Source organism: Lygodium microphyllum, chromosome 24 (genome assembly GCF_053477565.2).
Source record: "Lygodium microphyllum isolate KBCC chromosome 24, Lygodium_microphyllum_v1.1.10, whole genome shotgun sequence".
NCBI classification, from domain to species: Eukaryota; Viridiplantae; Streptophyta; class Polypodiopsida; order Schizaeales; family Lygodiaceae; genus Lygodium; species Lygodium microphyllum.
Genome location: NC_141158.1, coordinates 81,767,657 through 81,789,796, shown reverse-complemented (window position 1 = coordinate 81,789,796; position 22,140 = coordinate 81,767,657). Strand labels below are relative to the sequence as shown.

The window sequence follows — 22,140 nt, the reverse complement described above, 5'->3', positions numbered from 1 at the left end:
GGGGAAAAAACCTCTCCTACCGAGAGTAAAAAGTGCCCCAGTGTCCTAGTGATCACCCGCACACTCCCATATGAGCGTAGGCGTAAGTAAGGCGTGTGAGATACCCAACAAACCCCCCTGGAGTGAAGAGTGATCAAGTGTACAAGGATCATCCGCCACCAAAGGGCGTCAAATTCAAAGCATCGCGAAATGCTTCAAATTTGTCTCGTGGAAGAGCTTTGGTGAAGATGTCTGCCACATTGCTGGTGGTAGGACAGTAGACAAGGCTGATATCACCTGCATGTAGCCTCTCTCTGACAAAGTGGTAGTGAATCTCTATGTGTTTCGTGCGAGCATGAAACACAGGGTTCCGTGCCACTGCAATGGCACTCTGACTGTCAGTATATAAAGGAGTAGGCTCTGTAACAGATACATCCAAATCAGCAAGTAAGCGTCTAAGCCATACGCACTCAACTGCAGTAGTGAAGGCTGCCTTGTACTCAGCTTCACATGACGACGTGGCAACAGTGGATTGTTTCTTGCTAAGCCAAGAAATGCATGACGAGCCAAGAAAGAAACAATTGCCACTAGTGGAGTGACGAGTATCAAAATCACCAGCCCAATCAGAGTCACTGTAAGCATGTAACTGCAGTGGTTTCCCCTTGGCATAAAGCAATCCAAGAGCTCTAGTACCCTGCAAGTAACGAAACACACGCTTCACAGCTTGCCAATGCGACATACGAGGCTGATGCATGTACCTGCTCAAAACTGAAACGGCAAACTGTATGTCTGGCCGAGTGTGGCATAGATAGATGAGACATCCCACTGCTGGAGCATAAGTATGGATATCAAACAAATCACTGTCATCATGTAATGACAGTTTGAGCCCAGGTTCCATGGGTGTACAAACTGGCTTGCAATCCTGTAAGCCAAACTTCTCAAGAAGTTGCCCAATGTACCTTGACTGACATAATCCAATGCCTCTAGCATCATGTACAAACTGGATGCCCAAGTAATAGTGCAAAATACCCAAGTCCGACATGTCAAAAGTTTGCTGTAAATTATTTTTGAATGCTGAAATCTGATCAGCACGTGTTCCAGTGAGCAAAAGGTCGTCTACATATAGACACAAAATCAGCATGGATCCCCCCTCTTTATGTACATAAAGGGTAGACTCAGATGGGCTGTTTACAAACCCCTGACTAAGCAAGAAAGCATCTATCTTTGCGTACCAAGCTCGTGGAGCTTGTTTCAAACCATATAGAGCTTTTTTCAGCTTGCATACTAAATTTTCTGAGCCTTCAACTGCAAAACCAATGGGCTGCTGTACATACACTTCTTCCTGAAGTTCCCCATGTAAGAATGCAGTCTTTATATCTAGCTGATGCACTTTCCAATTAAAATGTGCAGCCAAGGCAATCATAGACCGAATGGTCGTCATACGGGAGGTAGGAGCAAAGGTCTCCTCATAGTCAATGCCCTTTTTCTGTGCGTAGCCTTTAGCTACCAGCCGTGCCTTGTACTTATCTATGGATCCATCTGCATTCCTTTTCAATTTGTAGACCCATTTCGTACCAATGGCACGCTTGCCAACTGGCAAAGACACCAAATCCCAAGTATGATTCTTATGAATAGAATCCAATTCAGCTTGCATGGCTGCCATCCAATGCACACTATGTCGTGCATCCTCAAAACATTCAGGCTCCTCATTATCATGAGTACATGCTGCCATAACAAACTCCATGGAATGTGCTGAATCATGCAGTCGAGTTTGCCTTCGAGTACGACCAGCCAAGGGTGTTTCCAAATGACTATCTCTCATAGTCTGCGTGTACCATCTAGGCACCTGTCTTGCTTCCTGACTGTGTACAAGTTCCTGCTGAATTTCAGTTTCAGCAATGTGCTGATTTACTGCATGTTCCATAGGAGCAGCTGGCTGAACATTAGGTTCATTTGCTGAAGTACCAGCTGAATCACCAAATGTGATGGGCAGCAGCCCTTCAAAGACATCACGGGCAGCCTGATATGTATCAAAACCAGCCAAGGATAATTCTGATTTTTCATCAAATACAACATCCCTGCTGACAAAAACCTTCTTGGTCACGGGATCATAGAGTCTGTAGCCTTTGCTTTCGCTGCTATATCCCATAAAGATGCATTTTACAGCCTTGTTGTCCAACTTCTTTCGAAGTACCTGTGGAATATGGGCATATGCAAGACACCCAAAAGTACGGAAGTGGCCAACAGAAGGTTTGCGGCTGTGCCAAGCCTCAAAAGGTGTGACGGTTTTCAAGGCCTTGGTAGGGCATCTGTTCAAAATGTGGCAAGCGCACATGACGGCTTCCATCCAAAAACTATGAGGCAAACTCTTTGCCTTCAGCATACATCTGGCCATCTCCATGAGTGACCGATTTTTCCTCTCTGCTACCCCATTCTGCTGTGGAGTATATGCAGTAGTGTACTGATGGATAATGCCCTTCTGCTGCAAATAAGAATTCAGCATAGAGGACATGTATTCCCCCCCTCGGTCCGAACGGAGAGTCTTAATCTTGCAACCAGACTGAGTTTCCACAAGTGCACTGAAAGCCAAAAATGCATCATACACTTCTGACTTCTTTTTCAAACAGTAGACCCAGCACAAACGTGTAAAGTCATCAATAAATGTTACAAAATAGTAACAACCACCCAATGACTGTGTCTGCATGGGCCCACAAACATCCGAATGCACAAGCTGCAATCTGGCTGTTGCTCTAAAAGCAACATCACGGGGAAAAGAGAAACGATGCATTTTCCCCAAAATGCAACCCTCGCATAAATGCTCAGGAGGTCTCTCCAAGAGAGGTAATCCATCCAACATCTGAGTACGCTGTAATAGCATCAAGCTGCCATAGTTTACATGCCCCAAACGAGCATGCCATAACTCTGCCTCTAACATAGCAGGAGTAAGAGTGGATGTCAAATATGCAGACTGATCTACCGAAAGAGCATCCAACTCATATAACCCATGACACAAAGAACCTGTCAAGACCAATGTCATGTGTTCCTTGTCACGGACCATGCAACGGTCATCATCAAAGGTGACCTGCAAACCACAACGTGCCATAGAAGAAATGGAAAGCAGATTCTTCTTAATGCCAGGCACATACAAAGCATCCTGTAGGCGGAGAATAGAGCCATCAATGGCTGTAAGCTGAATCTCCCCAATACCACGAACAGGGTATGATGCATTATTAGCACACTGAACAGACTTCCCAACGGGAGGTGCACCAAGAGAAGCAAACAAATCTCTACGAGATGTGATATGCCGTGAAGCACCACTGTCAAAGAACCAAGTGTCAGCATCTTCTGTAGAGCTAAATGCTCTATCAGCCCAAGAGACATCATAACTGCAAGTGTAAAAACAATAGTCCCTGTCTGCAACAAAGGACGCGGACTCACTGGCAGTGGAAGGAGCTGCAGAAACAGACATCCCTGACTCCTTCTTCTTCTCTTTGGCGATGCGCTTCCTGCACTCAGTGATGTAGTGGCCAGGCTTCTTGCAGTAATGGCATTTTCCTTTCTTGGCTTGCGTGCCCCCCTGTTTCTGACTTGTCTGTGAAGTGTTACTACTACCAGAACTCTGCGAAGCATTTTTCCCTTGGCTGTTTTTACCCTTCTGCCTTGACATAAAAGCCTGCTCAGAGGCTATACCATCCACACCACTGTTCCGTCTAGTTTGTTCCTCCTCTAGAAGCAAACTGACAAGCTGAATGAAAGTGATGGGCTCTTTCGAAATCCTCATAGTGAGGTTCAAGGCAGTATGAAAAGCCAAGTAAGAGGAAGGCAGTGAATTCAATGTCGTAGAAATCAGCTGCGCATCTGAGTAGTACTCATCCACATTCATGAGTTGCTCCCGCAAGTCTTGAATTTTGTTGAGATGATCCTGCATAGAATCACCCTCATTCATCTTTAGAGTCTCTAGCTCTTTCTTCAAGAAAGAGATGCGAGTCTCATTCTTTCCTGCAAACATCTGCTCCAATATCAACCAAGCTTCTTGTGAAGAAGCTGCTGAACGAATATGAGGAATGATAGAACGCTGAACTGCCAATGCAATCAGCGACATAGCCTGTGCATCCCGTGTATCCCAAGTTTTCTGAGCTGCAGTTCTTGGGGGAAGTGGCTGAGCGAGCTGAGGTGGAGGGGGCTGAGGTTGCCCTCTTGCACGTCCTCCTGGAGGAGGAGTAGCGGGAGCCACAACTCCCGGTCGTGCTTCCTCTCCACTGACATAATCCCACAAATTTTTTGCCACTAATATATTCTTCATCATAAAAGACCAAAGGGAATAATTGTTCCCATCCAATCGGTCTTCCTTGGACACATAGGTGAATACATCTCCTCCCTGATTTGCCATTATTTCCCAAAAGGCAATAGAGCAATGTCAATGCAGTACGGGCTGGAAATCTGCAAATTTCCAGAAATTGCAGCAAACACAAGTCTGCAATTAATGTGCAAAGGGTACTCTGTCAAAAAACTGTCACTGATGCACGCTTCCCAAGGTGCAATTAGTGCTCAGTAGCACTAAAACATCAAAAGCCCCAAAATTTTGCCAAAATCTCTGTCAAAAACAGTCGTTCTGTGACTGTATCAGCAGTTTAAATGCATCTGTCCTCCAAATACACAAAAGCCCCAAAATTTTCTGCCCAAAATTTCTGTCACAAATGTCTGTTACAAAAAGCCCCAAAATGTGCATTCAATGTGTCACAGACAGACACAGCACGTTTCCCAATGCTGAAAACTGAACCTGCTGTTCAGCACGTTTCCCAATGCTGAACCTGAACCTGTTGCACGAACTCCTGTGTAAAAGAAAAGTGCAGAATGTTACCTCTGCGTGTTGACGACGGGCACGATTCCCGAGGTAATGACTGCTGGGTACAGTCGGACTGACGCACAGGTACAGGCGTGCAGGTCCAGTGACACGCGCAGGCAGGACTGGGCGCGCGCTGGGCAGAGGAGGCGGTACCCAGGACTGGCTGGTGGAGACAGGTGGCGCGCTGGCAGCTGGAGCTGACGGCACAGGCTAGCTCAGCGCAGGGAGGCTGCGCAGGCAGACTGACAGGCAAAGGGGCACTCTGGGCAGACACAGGGCAGAGGACTCGCTGGGCAGAGGTGGCAGCACGCAGGTACAGGTGGCGCGCTGGGCAGGGCGCGCTGTGCAGGACAGATAGCACGCTGTGCAGGACACGCACAGGTACAGGCGGCTGGGGCAGAACTGGCGGGGACTGGCTGAACTGGAGTGGGCTGCAGACTGCAGACTGAAGACTGCTCTGATACCAAATGTCAGATGGGAGAGGATCGAGGTGCAGCTGAAGTGCAATAGACAGTGTGAGAGTGAGAGACAGAGTTGAGCACGACACCCAATGCAATAGTACTGAATAGAGTGTTAGATGAAAGTACAAATGATAACCCTTATACCTTAGGGTTATAAGGGGCTGTTCACACCCGAACACAGTAAGTGCCCGTAAGTGTGCACCACAAGCACATACAAAATAGTACACATAATCTGGGGGAAAAAACCTCTCCTACCGAGAGTAAAAAGTGCCCCAGTGTCCTAGTGATCACCCGCACACTCCCATATGAGCGTAGGCGTAAGTAAGGCGTGTGAGATACCCAACAAAAGTAACATGCATCATGTAGTACCTTTTGCAGATTCAAACAATTCTCGTAGAACTTCTAGTACTGGAAATAAAAAGGCCATGGGAAGCAATGAATAACAAAGCTTTTCTACTTGTTCTTAGGGAAAAAGAAAAGGCTTCTGAAGGCTTCTGATTAATCTTATGGGAAGCACTATGTGGTTGTTTTAGTTAACTTGAAAACCTCAATGCTCCTTTCGATATCACCAAATTCTAGAAGGGGATAAACATATTTTCCAAGCAAAACTTTTGAGCGGCAGAGCATTAATGACAAAATCTATGTTTTGTTCCTGAAAAGTAGGACCTAAATTTAAGGTATTCCACATGTTGAATAAATAAATAAGCTCTGTTTGTGTTTTCCCAGCATAAAAACCCCTTAAGTATTTTATTTTTTGAAGTTATAACTTGTAAGAAGTGATGATTGGTCAAGTATGACAACCACTTGGTCCAATACTATCAATACTTTGTCTTGAAAGCTAAGGTTCTCCCAAATGAATTTTCTCTGGAATAGCCTAAGTCTAGATATAAAGACTAGGAATGCCCTCTGACAGTCTTACTGGAAAAGTACCTTGGACAGGACATAGGCCAAATGATGGAGGTTTCCAAGTCAGTTATCTCTTCTATGTATAGATGAGGGGCTTTTCTCTTCTTCATAATTTTGGTTTGCTCATTGCTTCCCTATCTGCATCTATGATAATCTCTTTGCCTTGCTACATAGCCAAGTAGTCTTTGGGAACTGTTCTTCCTGTTCTGTGTTTCTAAGTAGTTTTTTGTGAAACTACATCTCTGTTAAGTTTAGATGTGGTCTTGTTTGTGTTTCGTATGTGACCTTAGGTATTGTCAGAGCAAAACATCTTGTGGATATGCTTTGCATTGGCATTATATTTGCAAATAAGGTGTATAATTCACTGAAATTCTTAACCAAAGTGCACAGTTGAAGAAAAAGATGAACACATGAAAAGAAATTATTGATGAGTATTGATCACACTGATACTCATGATACAATGAATTTACTGGATGCACTGCACAGATCAATCCACTGTCATGTCTGAATCTGATGAAATACGATTCCATTGGATACACATATCATACAATAAACTTGCTGACCACCCTGTACACTGACCACACTGTTCTCTCTCATAGAACAGTACAGGGCCTAGGCCACTGTACAGTACTCTTAAGTTGCCCAAGGGGAACTCCTCACAAGATTGGAGCTTTGTATACATTTGCTTTTGTCCATAATAGAAATACAAAATGGAGATGACAGGTGTACTCTGGGACTTCGAGGCTTGCATCCTGGTTTCTACTTGACACAATGTCATGTTAAAATGGCAGCTTTGTTATCATGTTAGAACTATATTCCATACACTCTTAGATTTTTAAGAGTGACAAGTGGAGATGTCACAAATACTCAGCCGTAGTAGCATCTCAAAGAGCTGATATTGGGACCTAACTATGGTAAACAATAGGGATGCTATTTTATAAGAGAATTAATCAATAGGGGTGCTATCTCAGCCTTAAGGCTTAGGTTTTCTATATGCTTACAAGTTATGTTGAAAAGAGAAAATCATTACCCAAGAAGTAGAAGATCTATATAAATACTCTGCAGTAGTGTGGCTTAAATTTAAGCTTTGGAGTTGATTTTGTGAGAGTGCGCAACAGAAGGGAAACATGGGGAGAGAGAGAGAGAGAGAAGAAAAGGTCAAATCGAGGCAAGCTGTGCCTCGTACCTGATTTTCTTTTGAATACACATGAAAATAGCCACGTGGAATGTGCGAGGAATTTGTTCTCGCCACAAGCAACATGCCATGTGGATTGTATTGCATGAGAATCAGTGGGATGTCTTGTGTGCTGTTGAGCACAAGAGTCACGGTGAAGCAGGAAAAGTTGTGGATTGCCATGGCTTTCGTTTGTTCTATGCAGGGACACATGCCATGCATTATTCTGGTGTGCTCATGATTGTACATGAAAAATATCAGCCTGTTCTTATTAAAAATGATGTACATGGCCGCTTTGTGGTGATTGAAATTTTATTCGAAGGAGAGCTCTTATGGTTACTTGGCCTCTATGCTCCGAATGATCCTTTATCTCGCCAGGAGCTTTGGCATACTTTGCAGACTTGTCACTTGGCAGGCGGGGTTTTTTGATGGGGGATTTCAATATGTGTGTTGATTCTTCGCAATCCACATCGGAGCATTCGGTAATGGACGCGCCGAAAAGTTGTATGTGGCATGAGTTGGCTCTTGCCGTTCTTAAGCAAGATATCTGGTCTTGGCTACACCCTTCTTCTACAGGGTTTACTTTCCATTCTGCCTAGTATGCAACAACATGGTTGCGGTTGGACCGCATATACATAATGCAGAATGATGATTTCCTTCCTGAGATGCTCGAAATAAAAGTGTTGTAGCAATATGCCTTGTCGGACCATTTCCCTCTACAGCTTGAGCTGCTTGCACAACCCATTGCACCTTTTAAGCAATTTCTGGAGAGACTCCCTTTGCGTTTCAACTCGTCTTATTTAAAGCATGCAATCTTTCAAGGCTATATGCAGCAATTGATTGATAGATTCTTATTGGACTTCTTCTCTCAAGGCAGTGCTTCGTTTGAACGATTGCTCTCTAATGTGTAGCGGGTTGCTCGGCAGTATGGGATCCATCATGCCTCTCTTTGTTGGCGGTGTCGACAAGCAGCGGAGGACCCACTGGCTTTGGTTCATTCTCTGCTGGTGGACACTCCAGATGATGAATTTCTGTTGTCACTGGCAATGCATGTGGCTGATCTTATTAAAGAGTTTCAGTTGAAATCTTATCAGCAGGCCAAATTGCAACATCTGACGGAGACTTTGCAAGATAGTTCTTGTCAGACTCATAAGTTCTTTCGAGCTCTCCATACCTCTCCTGCTCGAGAGAATATGACTAGAATGCAGGATGCAGAAGGTCAAATGGTCCTTGATCCACAGACTATTGTGAATATGTGTAGGAATTATTTCCTCGACCTTCTTGGTTCCACTTCTCCACCTTCAGGCCAAATTACTCATGCCCGTTCAGTTTTTAATGATCTAGTCCGCAATCAGGTTCCGCAGGACATGCAAGCTACTATGGAGACAGATATTTGTGAGGTGGAGGTTATGGATGTTTTGTTACACTTGCCCAAGGATAAAAGTCCTGGCTGGGATGGTCTCACCAATGAGCTCTTTGAGGTTTTTGCTACCCAACTGGCGAAACCATTGACGGCTTTGTTTCAGAAGGTGTGGGAAACGGGGATCATGCCTTCCTCATGGAAAGAAGGACTTATTAAACTGCTTCCAAAAGTTCCTTTGCCGTCTATGTTGAAACATTGGCGCCCAATTTCTTTGATGGGTTCTATGTATAAAATCTTTTCCAAAGTAATGGCAAATTGGCTCCATAAGCATTTTCCTGCCATTGTGTATCCTCTCCAAAATGGTTTCATTAAGGGCCAAAACATTCTGCAAAATGTATTAAATGCACAACTGGCGATTGATTATGCAAGGCATTCTAATCAGGAGGTCGTACTGATTCAATTGGACCTAGAAAAGGCTTTTGATTATCTGGACTGGTCTTTCATTGCAGAACTTATGTCTACTATGGGCTTTGGTGCTCGGATGTCTCGTCTGATCTACACCATCAGTGCTGCGGCGTCTTCGCGAGTCATGCTGAATGGAGGCGTTACCGAGCCATTCGTCCTTGCCCGCTCTATCAGACAGGGGTGTCCTTTGAGTCCTCTCTTCTTTGCCCTTGCGACTCATCCAATTCTTTCGATATCATCTCATATGGTAGCTTCTACTCAGTTGGCTGGATTGTCGCTTCCTTCTGGACAGCACTTCATTAGTCAATCCTTGGCTGATGATAGCTTTATGATTCTGCGTGCGGACAAGGATAACCTTCGCAAAGCATTAGATGTTTGGGCTCTCTTTGGTGAGGCTTCCGGTCTTCGCATCAATGCTTTGAAATCAGCCATTCTCAGCTGTACGGAGTCGGATTTGCAGTCATAGGACTGGCAGGGTATGGTTGTTCCCCGTGGCTCCATTGTCAGGCACCTTGGGTACCCTTTGGGTGTTGATGTTCCCCCAAAGCAGCTACTACAGTGGATTTCACATAAACTGGCGGCTAAGTTTCTGTATTGGAAGTCTCAGGCCTGGCCCTTCCATGTTCGCCTCAAAGTAGCCCAGACAATTATGTTGCCAATGCTCACATATTTCTTGCCATTGCTGCCCTGGACTACTACTACACTGAATGCTCTTACTCACTCTATTCGTTTCATGTTATGGAAGAAGGATTCCTTGCATGCAGGCATTTCTTGGATTTCTTAGTCGCATGCGTGCATCCCCAATGGGTGGAGGGGCTTTTTTAGATGCCCAAACTCATATGCTAGCATTCCGTTGGTCTCTTTTCCGCGCCATGTGCTCGGATCATCATCCGTGGGTCGTTATAGCCCGTTATTTTCTTGAGGATCACGGGCTTCTACATGGTAATACCCAAATCCGGAGTTCTTGGTGGCATGTTCTTAATGCCGATTCTCGGTTCTCCAGTTCTTCTTCATCTCTGCTTGCCCATTTGGTATGTTCATGGAGACTGGTCCTCCGGTAGGCTCAGTGGCATCCAGCGGAGGATTGCTTAGCTACTAATTCTTTTCAATTGGAATTGTTGGTAGTCTCGCAGTTACTTTCGTGGGAAGGTAAACGTGAGCTTCGACCAAAATTCAACTGCATGGAACGTTTGGGCTTAACTTCAGTCGCAGATGCCACCCTTGCCAGTCGCAATGTGTTGATATCCTTTCGTACAGCCATGAGGCTTTTTAGGATCCCTCGTGGATATAGGCATTTATGAGAACAGCTTTTGATGGTGCTCCAGAGCAGCCAACCCTTTCCTGCCCTTGCTTTGGATCGTCCTTGGCAGGACTTGGACTTTGCAGGCCGGTTGAATTTAGAAAAGGCTTCAGCTAACCAGGTGTATCATCTTTTGATTAAAGATCATCAATAGCTGGTTACTAAAGCTAATACTCTATGGGGATTGCGTAAATCCCGGTCATGGTGGAGGGCAACTGTGATGGAGGGCTGGTTGAACAAGACACCCTTCAAATATAAGGTCTTTCTTTGGAGGGTGATGATTGGTGGTCTTCCGCTTGCTTCAACTCTTTCCAAGTGTCGAATCTCCAACGGCAACTGTTTCTTTTGCACCACCAGTGTGGAATCCGCCCGTCACTGATTTATTTCTTGCCCCATCGCTAAGAAAATCTGGTCATTCTTATCAGCCATTTAGCGAGCGGTGGTTGGTTTCTCGCTACGCCCGTTCGATTGGGTTTTTGTGCAGCCCAAATACCCCACACCGACACAGCCACATATGAAGATCGTGTTTCACTTTCTTCGATTTGGGGCTGTTGGCATAACTGGACCGTTCGGAATGCTTTTCTTTTTGATTCCGCCTATAATGTTCAGCAGCATATTGCTAGGCTTAAGGGTCTCTTGTATTGGCAGATAGATCTTCTCCGGCACTTTGACATGCTCTCTCAGGAGGACTTACGTCCCTGGCATATGGCAATTTCCTTTGCGTCTTTGCCATGACTTTGTAACTCTTTGGTCGTTTGGTTCTTGTAGAGAGACAGTGTGTTCTTTACACACGATGGGGTAGAGCCATCATGTATCTTGTAATCATGTAAACTTGTACCTTTTTCGTAATTAATACAATTACCTTTTACGGAGAGAGAGAGAGAGAGAGAGAGAGAGAGAGAGAGAGAGAGTGCACTGAATCTGAAATGAATGCTGAATACAGCAGGGAGGACTGGTCAGTCCCTCCACGCAGCCCACAACGTCAGTGAGGGCACCAGATCAGGCTATGAATGATGATGACAGCAGCAGCATCAGAGGAGTATGCTGGAGATGGAGTTTGCCGAAGATCTGCAAGATAGAATGAGCTGCCTACTGATTGACACTGCTATAGACAGCAGTAAATGCCAAAAACTGGCCGATTGCTGCCAATAACTGCCAGAAAAATTGGCCGACTGCAATAAATGTAGTCCAACTGCATTTAATGCAGTCGCAATGCTAACGTGGCATGTGGGGGTAGACGATTGGCATTGACAGCTTAGGCAAGCATCGGCATAGGCACCAAAACCCTAGGAAATGTACACTAGGGAGTGCAAAGACAAAGAAAAGCACACACAATTATCCTAGCTTCTTTCAAATCTTGGGAGTGTTTGAAGACCCAACAACCACATATGATGAAGCATGGAAGCCTTGGGCAAAGGATTCATGATCAGATCCGTTACATTGTTTGCTGTGGGACAGTAAGCCATTGCTAACTTGGAATCCCTAATCCGCTCCCGTACATAGTGGTATTGAACCTTGATGTGCTTTGTGCGAGCATGAAACACTAGATCCTTCGCTAGAGTGAGGGCACTTTGGTTCACACACACACACACACACTCTCTCTCTCTCTCTCTCTCTCTCTCTACACACACACACACACACACATGGAAAGAGTTATTTTTAAGGATGAAAATCATGTAGACGTCCATGCAGAACTTTGTGGGTCTTGTTCGTGGAAAGCCTATCTCCGCCAATATTCAACGGAGCCATACCACCTCCATAGCTGTAGAACAAAGTGCACGATACTCAATCTTGATAGAAGAAAGGGCCATAGTAGGTTGCTTCTTATTGCTTAAAGAGATAGCTCCCAATCCAAGGGAGAAGGCATAACCTATAGTGGACTATCATGAATCCACATCATGTGCCCAATCAGAGTCACTCCATCTAGAAAGGGTGGCCTCCTCTCCATACATGATCTTGTAGGATTAAGTCCTCTGTAGGTACAGTAGAATGCGCAAAGTGGCTCTTTGGTGAGCTTGAGTATGAGTCTTCATGAAAGAAGATAACAAAGCCAACACAAAAGAAATATTCGGCCTAGTGTGAATAAGCCAGATCAATGAGCCAACAAGACACTTGTGACGGGTGGCATTGGTAAGGGGATCACTTATTGCCACAAGCTTGGATTTTGGGTCGATGGGGCAAGAAATAGGCTGATACGCGGCCATGCCAAACTCTGAGAGTAAATTAGAAATATACATGTGTCGGGAAATGAAGATGCCCTGTGCCATCTGATAAATCTCCAAACTAGGGAGGAAGTATAGGATCCCAAGATCCGTCATGCCAAACTTGTGTCTCAATATCTCTCGAGTTCGATCAACCTCCTGTGTGTCGCTCTTTGTGATAATGAGGTCATCAACATACAAGATAACCAAGATGCACCTATCCTCCTCAACCTTATAATAAACATTGGGGTCATGATCCGATTGATGAAAGGCACTATCCAAGAAGAATTGTGTGAGAGGTGAGAGAATACATAAGGATCGAAGCTCGAACTTAGCTACAAGAATAGTTGACAGTGAAGAGAGAGTGATAGCATGACACCCAATGCTATTGTCTCAAGAGTGTAAGGTGCAAGTATAGAGTACAACCCTTAAACCTTAGGATTGTAAGAGGTGTTCACACCCAAAGGATGTAACGCATGATAAGTGCCTAAACCGTGTAACATAGGCATGTACAAAAAAAAGAAATAAATATGAGGGAAAAAACCTCTCGTACAGAGAGTAAAAAGTACCCGAGTGTCCTACTGAGTATCACTAACACTCCTCAGTGAGCGTAGGCGTGAGTCAAACACAACAAAGTTACAAACCCCCCTGGAATGAAGAGTGATTAAGATACAAGGGTCATCCACCAAAGGAGATCAAATATAAAGCATTGCGGAATGCTTTAAATTTGTTATGAGGAAGAGCTTTGGTAAAGATGTCTACCACATTATTGGTGGTAGGACAGTAGATAAGGTTGATATTACTTGCTTGTAGCCTCTCTCTGATAAAGTGATAGTGGATCCCAATGTGTTTTATATGTGCATGAAACATTGGGTTCCGTACCACTGCAATGGCACTCCAATTGTCAGTGGAGTAGGCTCTATGACAAATACATCCAAAACAACCAATAAGTTTCTAAGCCATACACATTCAAATGTGGTAGTGTAAGTTTCATATGACGATGTGGCAACTATGGATTGTTTCTTGCTAAGCCAAGAGATGCAAGATGAGCCAAGAAAGAAACAGTTACCACCAATGGAGTGACGAGAATCAAAATCACCAGCCCAATTAGAATCATTATAAGCATATTAGTGCAGTGGTCCCCCCTTGGCATAAAGCAATCCAATAGTCCTAGTACCCTACAAGTAACATAAAAAAAGCTTGATAGCTTGCCAATGTGACATGCGTGGCTAATGCATATATCTGCTTAGGGATAAAACTGCAAGTTGTATGTCTGGCCTTGTGTTGCATAAGTAAGGAAGGGGAGAAGGGGGGGGGGAGTTGTAGATGAAGAAGGGGTGCCAAGGGGTAACTTGGAAGCAAGGGGGGGGGGGGGGGAGGCTAGTCAATGATAAAGAACCACTTGTAAGAGAAGAACCGTCAATTGAATCTTTGGAGGCCCTAGCCTCATCAAAGATCACATCCTTGCTCATCTCAATCTTTCGAGTCTTCAAGTTGTAAAGTCGATAGCCCTTAATAGTCATACTCTAACCAACAAAGATAAGCTTCTTTGACTTGGGGTTGAGTTTGCTCCCTCTTTTCTTCTTGTCCACATGGACATATGGCTCGCACCCAAAGATACGAAAGTGGAAAATTGAACGCTTCTAACCAAAGAAAGCCTGGTAGGGAGTTATTTCCTTCAATATCGAAGTAGATGACTTGTTGCGGAGATGTAGTGCACAGTAGCCACTGCCTCACCCCATAAGGAATGGGAAAGGCTCCTACACTCCAACATCGATCGGCCCATTTCAAGCATGGTACAATTGTTTGTTGGCATGCTCTACCACATCATTTTTAGATGGTGTGTTTGGACGAGAATACTCTACTTGAATACCGTGATCCCTTTGAAACTCAAAAAATAGGTTAGAACAAAACTTGCCACCATGATCAGCTTGGACAGCACGAACTTTCAAAGAGGTTTGCTTCTCCTCAAACACCTTCCACTTGTAGAAGTGGGAGTATGCCCTGCTCTTGTACTCCAAGAAATAGGACCACACATAATGACTAAAGTTGTCAATAATCAGCATAAGGTACTTGGTCTTCCGAAGGGAGGCAACGTCCATAGGTCTACAAAGGTCAATGTGTACCAACTCTAGCGGTGTAGAAGCCCTCTAAGTAGCAACCTATGGGTGAGGTTGCCTGGTTGCCTGTGCTACTTGTCCCTCAAGCAGCTAGGGCAAAGAGTGTGAATAGAAGGGAAATCTAGAAGACTCTCCATTGTCTTCTTTTGAGAAGCCTATGCAATAGATAGCATCAAGGTTCAAATGCGAAAACAAGGGTTGTGAGTGTGTGTAGTCCACCCTTCTGTGTACTTGTCCATAGAGTAGCTCTTGAAGATGCATCCTCCACTATGACTGCATCCTAGGCAAAGATGACTTGGGTATCTCACTGCGTAAGATTATAAATAGACAAGAGGTTAAAGCCTAAATCTGGTTTATAGAGAAATTTGGCCAAAGAAGAATGCTGATTGGGCACTAAGGGAATGATCCCCACTCCACGCACGGGGGCTGAAGAGTTGTCACCAATGGTGATGGATCCCCCCTCTGGATCTCATGTCTTGAAGCCTATCCTAGCAGTAAGTCATGTGGGAAGAGGCCCCACTACCTATATGAGCCAAGGTTTCTCCTTAGAAGAAGAAGCAAACGTTGTATGCTAAAACAAACTTTACAACTAATTACACCTTTAAACAGCCCCAAAACATGCTTAATTAATGAAAAATGGAAAATAGGTGTGGTGTTCGAGAGAGTTTCAGTGGTCCCCTAAAACCCTAAAATTTGGGGCACCCTTCAACATCTAGAAGTAGACATGTTGCCAACCATTTAGCCTCATTTCCTTTGTGTAGGTTCTCACCTCCTTTGTTGCATTTGATCCATTTGCCGTCGTGAGCCCACAGACTGCCTCCTCTTGCTTGCATTCGACACTCGAGCTAGGCGACAGGTGGCAGCCCTTTCTTTGCATCAGGTGACAGTGTGCAGCATGCGTTTGGCCCTTTTCTCCTCCAGGTGGCAGTTGGCAACCAGCTCCTTCCTCCTAGTGGTTGCATCATTGTTGCATTTGCAGCTTTCTTGTATTGCCCACTACATTGGGCACATCCTTACTGTCACCTTAGTCTTTTGACCCTTTGGTGATCAGCATTTGATGTTTTCCTTGTCCTCCGCACTCTGACTAGTGGTCACAGCACTTGGGATCTGTCTTCGGTGATTGTCACTCTCTAACACTCCATTGCTCTTCCTGTGGGCGTACTCTACACTCTTACATTCATTTACAACATTTATTCACTTCAAAGTTTATTCTTTTTGTGTTTGAGTTTTGAGTTTTGTGTTTGTGTTTTACTTTTAGGGTTTGAATTTTGCTTTTTGTGTTTGTGTTTTACTTTTAGGGTTTGTGTTTGTGTTTTGAGTTTTGTATTTGTGTTTTACTTTTAGGATTTGAGTTTTGCTTGCCACTATCTGAGTCTTTGTGTTTTAGTCGCGGTTGTATATGCTGTGTTTCCTCAATGCAGACCCTAGCATTGTTGAGCTAAGAAATGCATTCCATGCTGATTAGCCTCTTAAAACAGCCCCAAAATATGCTTATTTAATGAAAAACACAAAATTGGTTTGTGATTGAGGGAGTTTTTGTGAAACCCTAATTTAGGGTCCTTCCATATATATAAATAGACAAGCTGCCCCTATTTAGTCTTCATCCCTTCCATGCAGGTTTTTCACGTCCACATGAACATTTTTGCCATCACTCTTCCTCCACATGACTGTCTAGTCTTTGTGATTGCTGCCGCCACTCCGTTTGTTGCTCTAGTCCGTGGTGATTGCCTTTCTGGTTGTGCCTGTTGCTTGCTTGGCACTTCTTTCACTGCTGTGTTTGGACCTAGACGCCATCGCCAGCCCCAGTTGCCATCTCTTCTACTCCGCTCGGTAGTTTTAGCCATTGCTAGCACCCTTTTGCATCCCCATTGCTGTCGCTAAGCATTCTACTACTTGCGATGATTTGCATTTTGGTCTTCTACACCCTCTAACACACTCCAATTGGTGGTTATTAGAGCACTGGAGATCCATCTTCCGTGGACGTCACAGTCAATGTACAAGAGCTGCAAAGATTCGAAGAAACACAAGGGCTACTTCGGGTGCTTTGGACTTTAAAAAACTTGAGGCCAAGATGAATGAGTTGATGGAAATGCAGACGAGTTTATGTACACGTGTTGATAGTGCGCTTGCCATGTACTCAATGGAGTTACATGAATAGGCTAAAGGTCTGTATGGTGTTGTCAGCGAGACCAAACACATGCAGGGTGTTCTCTAGCAAGTGTCGACTGATCTGGGTGGTGAAGTAAGGGCACTTTCAGCAATTATTTCTGAGACAACCTTCTCGTACATTCATTTACTGCATTGATTATTTCACTTTAGAGTTATCCTTCTCTGTCTATTTGTGTCTGTGTTTTTTTCTTTTTGAGTTTTGAGTTTTGTGTTTTGTGTTTAGGGTTTGAGTTTTGCACGTCATTGTCTATGTCTTTGTGTTTTTGTTGTGGTCATACACTCTGTATTTCCTCAATGCAAACCCTAGCAGTTTCTTCACGTGGTATCAGAGCCGATGCTCTTGTCAAGTGTAAAGAGTATCCTATGGATATTGTGGAGCGCTAGGTTTTGTGCGAGGCACATAAATTACTCGTAATCGAATCACAATGTCTCAATCACTTTCTTCTCGAAACCCTATGATGTCTTATTAGGCTTCTCTATTACTGGAGGCCGTGAGGAGGCATTATGGACTTGGCAAGGAAGATGACACCCCACCTTCACCTCCATCTTCTTTGTCTTCTTCTATTCTAGATTTTGGTCTCATGATAGAGGAGTTTGGAGAGTAGGTGCTTCACATATAGTCTATCTTACACCCCTCCTACTAGTGTTGCTACACCATCCAGACCGGTTAGTGAGGCCAGCCACCTCTCCCATCGTGGAGCATATATGACATTTGGGACAATTGGCGACCCATCTTCATTTCAGCCAGGCCCAGTATTATGGATCCATTGTGCACACATCTCATATACACGGTGAGTACTCTGGGCTTACTTTCAAGTGTATTTTACCCCCTCTCCCATCTCTTGTATCCACTCTACTCCTGTTGCACACGGTATCTATCTCCTAGCACTACTACTCTTGTGGCATTGGCCAATAACAACTTCATAGATAAGACTTGTTTTGATGGGTCTTAGTTGAACTTCATGCAATAAGTGCTTGAATCTTAGGGACTTTGGAACCTCGTCGTTGGTCTAGAGTCTACGCCGGACGCTCGATTAGCCGACCCTAATCTCATTCGTCAATGGAGAGCCTACAATGTCACAACCAATATTGAGTTAATGCAGGGGTTGCTTCTTGAATTCCACTTTTAGCTACAACACTTCTCCCTCGCTACTGAGCATTGGAGTCATCTCATTGACCGCTATGCGGTACGAGATTGCACTTGGTGTATCAATCTCAATTTTGAGCTTCAAAAGTTTTCCATTAAGGAAGGGAATGATCTAAAAGTCAAGCTGGTTGAATATCGGTGGTTACTTGCTGAGTTTGCCACTACTAGCTTCCTAAAGCTAGACGATGATCAGAAAGACAATGATCAGGTCACGTTCTTCTTGAACAAGTTACTCGACAAATACTTCCATTTTATCTATACATTATCTCACTACCTAGATTGCCAACCTTCAACGAGTTTGAGTGTTAGTTCTTGCATTACGTATAGCTATACAATCAAGTCCACAAGAATGCCTGTAGACAGCCTTACTCTTTGAGCAAAGGGGTTGGTTGTCTCTTCTTTAAGAGGGAAAACCAATAGTGGGAAGAACTCGCAAGATGTGAAGGCAAGCCAATCAAAGGGTGACGCCTCTTTCCTAGACAGAACCAAAGAAACAAAACCCATTTGGTAACAACACCCTAAGAAAAAAAAAATTTCCACACACTGTCGGATGTCGAGCTATGTGGTACAAAGACCCTGGGTCTTCATGTAACTAGCATTTCTTTCATGGATGTGTGGTAATTCCCCAATTACAACTTAGTTATAATAGCAACATTTATTACAAAACTAAAAAATGCAAATCAACTCATAATCTTGGACAATGGACACCCTGTTGGTCCCAAAACCGACACCCCTTTTGGTAGTGCTTTAACTTAGTTGTAAAAGAAGTTGATGTACAATGGATTTTCCCAATCCCTTGCAGTATTCCAACTCCCCTTGTTGTCCAAAATGATCAGCAAGTCTTCAATTTGATTTGTCCCTATTGAAAATTAATCTAATAATTATTTTGATGCCAATAAAAATAATCTCACTGGCCAATAATTAAATTGGCTAGGCAACTTCCATTCTTGAGTATTTCTACACTATCTTTGACCATCAGATTGGTGTTAGGTACCATTAAACGTCACTTCTCTAGTGTTACTAACCGACACTTATGGCCAAATGAATGACGTAGGCCAACAACTAGCACCAGATACCACCAAGTACTTGTGCAACATAACTTATAGCAACTTTTACCTTTGACATCCCGTGATTTCCTCAGGGAGGCTTGTAAATTTACTCTAACAGCAGTTACACCTCACATGTATAACATTTACTTAACCATGTGATTAAAAATTAATCCACGTGTTAAGTAAGGTTTCAAAAATACATGTCCTCATGGCAACCCTTCCCCTAGAAAACCATAGCAGATTGTTGCAACTGCCTCCACTCTGGCTGCTAGTCCAATGGGGCTATGCCTCTTGCTGCTGCACCATTTGCTCCATTTGCCCTTGTGGCTACTGGACGTTTGGCACGTGGATAGCCTCAACAGTCTATATCTTTCACTACTCTTGAAGGATTAGCTAATTGGTCTGCTAGTACTGATTCCATTGTACTTTACACATCCACTTCACATTCACCTCCATCTAGAACTACCTCAATACCTCGTCCTGCGTTTCATTGGCAAAGTCGTGTTAGTGGGCATACGTGATGGTGGCCACATCCTTAGATTTGCTCCATTTTTGCACTCTTAGGTCTTTAGGCTATTAAGTTTGACTCATAGAATTTTGTCCTTAGAGTTTCAATCTTAAGTCTTAACTACATTTACTCACACACACATACACATTTGCATCATTGCATTGTTCATTTAGTTAACTTTTTATTTCAATTTTGTTTTGTTTTTTGAAGGATCTCACTATTGACCTCTGTACTTGTAGATCATCTCTTTTGCAAGGTTTTGTTTTAGTATGGAGCTAATATATAGGTTTACACCAGTCTTGCATGGGCTGGAGACTTGGGATGCACACTGTTCCATTCATGGTTTCATCATTCCAAGAGTTTCACTCTTCTACCAACATGGAGGCTTCCCCTCCTATGGTGGATTGTGCAACATCTCTCTTGATGCTATCATGGTGGTGACTTTTATCTTGTGTTTCCAATTGGAATGTTTCCTCACATCATGGTTCTTGGCACCACATGAAGATTGACATCTAGCTCTTCTTCCTTCTTCAACATTGACATCCACAGTTGAGAGGGGGTTGCTACCCTTCTTTGTATTCTCTAGGTTTTGGCATTTGTCTTTAACATCAGTCTTTCCCCCCTTGTTGTACCTTCTCCTTTGCATTGCATGCTTTCATCATCTTTGAAAAGGGCGCTTGGGAAAGTGAACAATTTTCCCATGAGAGACACTATTCAAGTGGCACGTGTTGCATGAGCATTCTCAACATGAAGTATACCATGCATCTCAGCAAAGCATCGGTGGACGGATCTTGAGCTATCTCCAGCGGAGGTTCTTATATCAAGCTACCACTCCTTCATCACTCCTCCCCACGTTATCGACACCCTTACGTGGATGGATAGCTTGTCTATTTTGTGATGGGTTGGACCTAACCATCCCTTCTCATTCTCCTGTATCATACAACTAGTTAATCAATTTTCAACCATCTCTTCAAACACCTTTATATTTATTTGATTAAAAAAAAAAACAAATGCAATACAGCTCATTGTGATCCATCCGCCTTTGTAGGACTTGGTAGGCCATTGGGCAACTGATGAGCACCCTTTGCCTGATGCCCTATCCTCTCTGGGGTGACTACTTGGACTCCCTTGGTAAGATATCCATCACCTTTGTAGTCTTGGTAGGCCACTGGGCAGCCACCGTGTACCCTTTGTCCCATGCCTTGGCTACTTTGGGATGGGATGCCTCGGATAAACTTGGGTTAGGCTTGAGAGGGTTGTTGAGGTAAGAAATGCATTCAATGCTGATTAGCCTCGTAAACAGCCCCAAAACATGCTTATCAATGAAAAACACAAAATCAGTGTGTTATTTGAGAGAGTTTCTATGAAATCCTAAGTTGGGAGGGTCCATCCATATCTATAAATAGACAAGCTGCCCCCATTTAGTCTTCATTCCGTCTATGTAGGTTTTTTGCGTTCACATGAAGATCTTCACCATTGACTTTCCTCCATATGGCTGTCCGGCCTTTGTGACTACTGCCACCACTCTGTTTGCTGCTCTAGTCCCTAGTGACTACCCTTCTAGCTATTGCTTGCTACTTGGTGCTTCTTCCACTGTTGTATTTGAACCTAGACAACCATAGCCAACCCCAGTCGACACCTCTTTTGCTGTGTTTGGTAGTTTCAGCCATCTTGGCATTCTCGTGTATCTCCACTATTGTCGCTAGGCATCCTATTGCTTTTGGTGATCTATATTTTGGTGTTCTACACCCTTCGACACAGTCCGATTGGTGGTTACAACACTCTGGATCCCTCTCCAGTGGATGTCACACTTTGACATTGACTGCTTTGCCCTTGAGCATTCTGTACACTTTTACATTCATTTACTCCATTGATTCATTCACTTTCTCCTTCCCTTTTTGTTTGTGTTTGTGTTTTTGTGTTTTTGAGTTTTGAGTTTTGTGTTTTGTGTTTTGTGTTTAGGGTTTGAGTTTTGTACATCATTGTTTGTGTTTGTGTGTTTCTCTGTGTTTCCTCAATGCAAACATTAATAGTTTCTTCACATCCTTCACCTTAAACAAATGGATGAAGATAGACTCAATGGTAGCAAGTGTGGCCTTCGAATTCTTGGATCCCTCCTTGGGCTTCAAATGGGGGGGGCTTCTACTAGCACTTCTCTTCAAGATGAGTGCCCTTCCCACAATATGTGCACTTGAGCTTTAGGCCTCTCCTTCTTTTTCCCTCTCTTAGAAACTCATCATGTTCAAGAACAAGTGTTGAAAGTTCCTCTCAAAGAAGCTCAGGTCCTTGATGTCGTACCTTGGAGATGGCAACTAAGTCAGTAGAATCATGGCCATATCCTCTAAAGATATAGTCTTCAATCTACAAACATGAACCAAGACAAAATCTTGTAAACTCATAAAGAGAAAGGATTGGGCTTGAGAGTTGAGCCGATCCAATAGGGTTGCATGAT

The 22,140-nt window shown here is 43.8% G+C and overlaps 1 protein-coding gene across 2 annotated transcripts in view; it reads left to right on the top strand.

Moving 5' to 3' along the window:
* Window positions 1–22,140, top strand: part of MNS1 (alpha-mannosidase 1) — a 96,294-nt gene that overhangs the window by 43,416 nt on the left and 30,738 nt on the right. The gene's annotated exons all lie outside the window — the stretch shown is intronic.